The following is a 6,375-nucleotide window of genomic DNA, read 5'->3' on the forward strand; positions in this document are numbered from 1 at the left end:
AATATAAGGAGGGAAACTAAGGAGGCTAGGTTTTGCATGAGAGAAAGGTTTCTCCTATCTAATGTGTGATAGAAGAAACATTTGTGGGCATGCAATAATACTCACTTGAAATTTTTGTGTGTTGTGATATCATATGGGCGAACATTTTCTTCAAGGTTATATATTACATGAAAAGAAGTTTCCATCAGTGTGACATATGAGATAAGATCCTCTTTAGTAGTTAGGAAATAAATTTCTAGAAACAACAACCCGACAGCTACGAAATCGATGAATTTCAGAGTATCTCATCAAGTGGAAGAACTTACCCACTGAAGATTCCACATGGGAGGACAAGAATTTTATACAGAAGCATTAATAACTACTGAAGCGTTGAGGACAACACTTTTTGAAGGAGAGGGGCATGTTAGGTCCTTATACTACTAATGTAACCCCTCCTCAAAGAAACAATTTCTTCTACCCTTAGGAAGTGTAAAGAGGTAAGATTTTTGCACTCTTTATGTCTATATTCATAATTGATTCGACAAAATAAACCGCTTATAATGAAGAAAAATAAAATTCAAACAATGATCAAAATTATGAGAAAGTAACCAAATGGAGGGGAAATATTTAAATAATTAGAATGTCTATCCCTAGAAGAAAAATCTCTTTTTTTTGAGAAAATCCATTATACAACAAAAGGAGACAACCTTAGATAGGGAAAAGTAAAGAAATATGTGGCAGCGAAAACTACAAGTGCCACTACTGAAGAAAACATCAAGATAGAAAACAAGATGGAGGAAGACAAAGGGATATAGTATAACAACCATGAAAATTGGATAAAGGCATAAAAGGACAAATGGAACACCAAGATATTATTAGAAACTAAAGGATAATTGGGCCAATACAATAGAGGTTCATAAGGTGAGATGGGAAGAAAAGGAAGAGGAAATAAAGAAGGTGGGAAACTACAAAATAGTAAAAACAAGATAGAGATCCAAAATATTCAACTAGGAATGTTGGTGGAGGAATTAAACAACTATATACCTTCCTCTCCTCAGCAAAACATATTTGTACAAGAAAAATATCAGATGTTTCAAATAAATACACTCATGATAAGTAAGCCTTTTGAGATCACTAGTCCTCTTACCTTCCCTACAGCTTAATAAGAGTGCACTCACAAAGAAAAGAAGCTCCTTTATGAGTTATATTAGCATGATGTCATGTTATTTCATGATAGAGTCTAGAACCCCTATTATGTTTTGGGGGACATTCAACTAAAAGATTTTGTTTCCTTTTTTACTAACAAATTTGACTAGGATGCACCTCACATGGTTCTAGAAAATATTTTTTTCCAATAGTCGATGGAAAAGGGAAGAACATTCCACACCTTTATAGGTCCTCTAAAACCATAAAAGTTAGATTTATTCTCTCGTAAAGGAAATTTTTCATTTAATAATAGGAAGGAGGCCATTACACATTGCATGGATCAGATCAAGATACTTAAAGAACCTACCAAGGAAGGATGCAAAGAAAGATGAAAATAGGCTAGGGAGAGCATCAAGAAAAAAGATTCATTCAATCCTAGCAATTTACGGATTTCCTTGGAGACAATGTAGAAATATGTAAGGTGCATGGAAGAATGTGGGGACATTCAATCCTAGCAATTTACGGATTTCCTTGGAGACAATGTAGAAATATGTAAGGTGCATGGAAGAATGTGGGGACAATTGGATTAGATTAAATTTCGATTATCCCATGATATGGTTCATGGGCAAGGTATATAAGAAGAAATATAAACTGGCCAGGAAAAAGGAGGTTGCATGTTGGAAATCCATATGGGAAAAGGATTAAACCTCCTTCCAAATGAAGTAGGACCAACACAATTTAGCTTTAGCAACCTCCATGGGAGCCCTATTCTCTTTGACTATGACTCATTGTTAGTTGCATAAGGGACATGAAATAATTTTGGTTTTTGGGAGATGATTGGTGTCGAAATTGGCATATTTCCATCACCCACTTGTAACCTTTTTAATTTCATTCTTCCACTTTCCATTCCTTCCTTATGCATTTTCATCCATTATTACCCTATTTGTGTTGAAGTTATCAATAATCGCTTTACACTTATGCATCACGTTGTGAAATTTTCATCTTTGATACTAACACTACTAGATAGGAGAAAAGTTCACTCGCTACAACTCGTCTTTGTTGCTACAACACGATCTGCAACCCCACAAAAAGCGCTGCTAGGTGACACACAGGTGTTGTAACTCCTTGGACTAAGATACGAAAGTGATACGACTCTCCTCCATGCCATTGTTGCAACTCCTCTAAATTTCTACAACTCCAACATGACCAGTTACAGAAGATAACGATGTTACAACAAACCCGTGACTAATGAAGTTGTTGCGGGTCATGAATACCATGTTGCAAATAGAATATGTAGGTTTCGCATTGTTGCAACTCTCATTTCTATAACTCTCATGGTTACAACTCCAACATACTATGCCTTATCGATCAATGTTCTAGCTATATTCTTATTATGAATATCTTAAAATAAAAGATGACGGAGGAAATTGGGTGACCAATTAAGAAGGAAAACTCATTTTCTAATGATGCCTAATTGATATGAGTCATATTTTGTTTAATTCATACCAATTTATGACCACGATGTTGTAATAAGACAAGCTACCTGATCCGCTCAGGATGATCATTTGATATTTCATTTAGTTTAGAGAGAAATAATTTTGTATAAATACCGTGCTTCCTTTGAAGCTGGAGGATAAGGAAAGAGAGGAATAAATTTAATCTTAAACTGTTGCGTAATTCCTCCTTTCTTTGCAATAAAATATATCTTCTGCTCCAATCACTTTATGTTAATTTTATGATCATGTGAATTGAATATTTCATAGTACCTCATATAAGTTAGCTTCGTACTTCTAGTTACCCTTAGAAGGAAATTAGTATTTTTAATTCTGTTAATTTAAAATAATTTCCTATTGTTACAATTTGTTGATTCTCTTCTGCTATTGTTACAATTTGTTGATTCTCTTCTGCTATAATTTTGATATTTGTCTACGTTGTAGTCATGTTATTTACTTCTTGTTGTAACTCTGGGTTATGTAATTCAGAAATCAACTCTATAGTTAAATTATTAACTGATGAATTTCATATAGATTTGTGTGTTTATGGCATGGTTTATGGAAGTCTTAATTGTTGTTGCAACTTGCCTATAACTTATTTTTACTCTGTTTTTAGTAGTTTATGATTGAGAGTTGTGTGACATTTGCATATTATTCCTAGGTTATTTTCTTGCTATTCAGTGCAACATAGGCATGTGCCATTGCATAATTCTTATAGCAAAACAAGAACATCATCAAAATTGAACATGTCATTCATAACAGTTGACCCTGGTTTACTTTTGTTCAAGTGTGTTTATTTTCATAAATTGTGATTTAATTTCCTTGTAATTTACTTTTCTAAAAGAGTTCTTAATTTCCTGCAAAGTGTGGAATTTAATCAAATGAGTAACCCGTAAAAGAATATTTATATTGTACGACAACGACCTTCATATCAGGACAACCTCAAGATACATAACATATTAGACTAACATATATTGTATAAAAAAGTCCAAAAGTTCCAAATGAACCTCATATTGAAAATTTAAATGTAGAACTAATTATTGAGATAATTAAAATTATTTAAAAATACCATCAACACACAAAAATATATTTCACATTGTCTTAATTTAAATTAATACATTGTACCAACAAATTGCATACATTTTTTTCCAATTAAAACAAAATCTGTTCATTCCCAAGTCTCATATAATTGATAACCTCATTCTAATTAGAAACTTGAGGGTAATATTTTTAATTTACCATGAATAAATTATTTCTAAAAATCTTGAACAATTTTAGAGAACAAAATATCTAATTCTTTAAGTCCAAAGTATGAACAAATAATGATTTAGAAGTAGTAACAGGTCAATGAATAATGAATTCGTTGTGATTATATTATGCTCCAATTAAGCTAATTTATCTAAAATCTATGTTCATTAATACTTTAAAACATCAGGAATTTTTCATTATGCAGACATTTTTGTCGAGGATGATGATCCTTTCTTTGATTTTGATCCTCTCTCTATATATAATATTCTAATTCTCGTCTACCCGAAGAATTTACGAGACTATTTTGCAGCTCCGTTTATGTTTTGACCATACGCAACGTGGAAGTGTGGTAGAGTGTGTAAATGTAGAAATATATTTTCCCGTAATGTTTCAAAAGGAGAGAACGAATATTTCCAACTTAAAGTCACAAAAATAATAGTCACGTAGTTGACTGGAACCAAATGAAAAAAAAAAAAATGATATCTTTGTATTTGATGATGACATTTCTTTCTTAGAAGTGAGCTTTTGTTTGGATGTGTCATTCATTGACCACAGGTAGGGTTGGATTATTAGTCACCCAAAAATGAATTTCATTACTAGATAAGAAGGTAGGGTTGGATTATTAGTCACTTAACAATGAATTATTTTAAATTAATTTAATTATTTGAATTATAATTTTTCAAAACTATGTATAAATAAAATATGTTACATAGTATTCATAAATCTCAATTTAAAATAGTCTTACATATAATATCATATTTATATCTCTTAAAATTAAATTATTATTATTATTATTATTTAAAATTTTGTATAAAATTATAAACATATAAATTTTGAAATGCAACATTAATAACTTTCATATAGAAAACATAAAAGAATAAAAAAATTATAAATTATCTAAATAAAATATACTTAAAAAAATTATATTTAAAAAGAAATCTAAATGGTTCTTGCAAATAAAATAATTTAAATGAATATTGTAACTAAAGAAATATGTTCTTATTTATTTTATATTAAATTCATTATCCAAATATTAATTAAAATGAAAAAGTGTAAAATTAAAAATAATATAATATAATATATGAATAACTATATTTATTGTCTTGTATATTCTTATTAGTAAAATTATATAGTAAAAATAAATATTAAAATAAATTTTATAGGGGTAGACTATTAAATGTTATGGCACTTGGTTTGGTACGTTATATAATGACAATTCATTTTCATAAATATTTAGATTTGATAGATGTACTCTTTATTAAATGTTATGACACTTGGTTGCATACAATATTTTATTTTTATTTTTTATTTTCCTAACAATTGAGTTTTAAACACAATGAAATTAGTGATTTGATGTAAATGAACCAATTAGAAAATAGAAATTCAAATTAAAAAAACAAAAAAAACAAAATTTATTTTTGATTTTCAAAATATTTAGTTTAATATTTATTTTTTACAAAACTTTGATGAACTTTATAAAATCTATTTAGAAATTTCAAAACTAGTTGAGAATATCAGTAGATATAATAAGTAAGCCATGCTTCACACAACCGATTTTCAGATCCCAAAGAAGAAACAAAAATAGATATAAAACACATCATCATGCATAACAAAGTAATAATGATGCAAACAAAGAATCACATTCAGCAAGTACCATTTGACAAGTTCAACTTAATCATCATGAGCATAAATTCTAATTAATTCTATTTACTTTGATATTGCCTTCAACGTGTCCATATTAATCATAATCATTATCAATTGGAACTTGGTTGGAGTTATCCTTTTCTCAATGCTTCCAGATAGTGGTAAGGACCTACTCCCCGGTTGAAGCTCCATCAAACTATAATTGTTGTTCTCCTCCGGGCATTGTGGATTTGGTGGTTATTCAGTATTCATGTGTCTATCCTCTACTTTCTCCTTTTTTGATAAATTTGGAATATTTGCAGCGTTCCCTCTCTGATGTTGGGTGAAGTTGGTGGTCTTGGATTCTTCCCATTTTGTTTTCCTTTACCTATTATTCTAGGTGTGGATTTCCAATTTCACTTCTTGGTCAATATTGAGTGAAGTTCTAAGCCCCTTGCCCCAGTTTTAGTCTAATATTTATGCTCTTGTATCCCACCCTCTCTAAGTAGTGTTGTTCCTTCTTTCACGTGGAGGATATTCTATTCTAAAAGGAGAGTTAGTATGTTGGTTTATTGAAAGTTTTGTTGGTTTCATTTAGGTGAGGAACACATGGTTTTAAGGCTATTATGTTGCTTCTCCTTCTCTTGGATTTTTGTATGTATCTTTAGGAAAATCTTTGGGTTGTGTATCCAACTCCTCATCTTATTTGTTGTCTGAATTTTACATTCCTATACTCCCATCCTACAAACAATGTTGGTTCCATGTTTGCATGTCAGTGGTTTATTGTTAAATCTAGTGGATTACTTTGGGTGGGGAATTTGGGGTCGGTGGATTTGTTTGTTGCTTCTCTATATCCAGGGTTTTTTGGTGGTTTTATTTTGGACAA

This window comes from Pinus tabuliformis, chromosome 1_2 (genome assembly GCF_031772625.1).
Source record: "Pinus tabuliformis cultivar Carrire ecotype Pingquan chromosome 1_2, CPIR1, whole genome shotgun sequence".
In the NCBI taxonomy this organism is placed as follows: Eukaryota; Viridiplantae; Streptophyta; class Pinopsida; order Pinales; family Pinaceae; genus Pinus; species Pinus tabuliformis.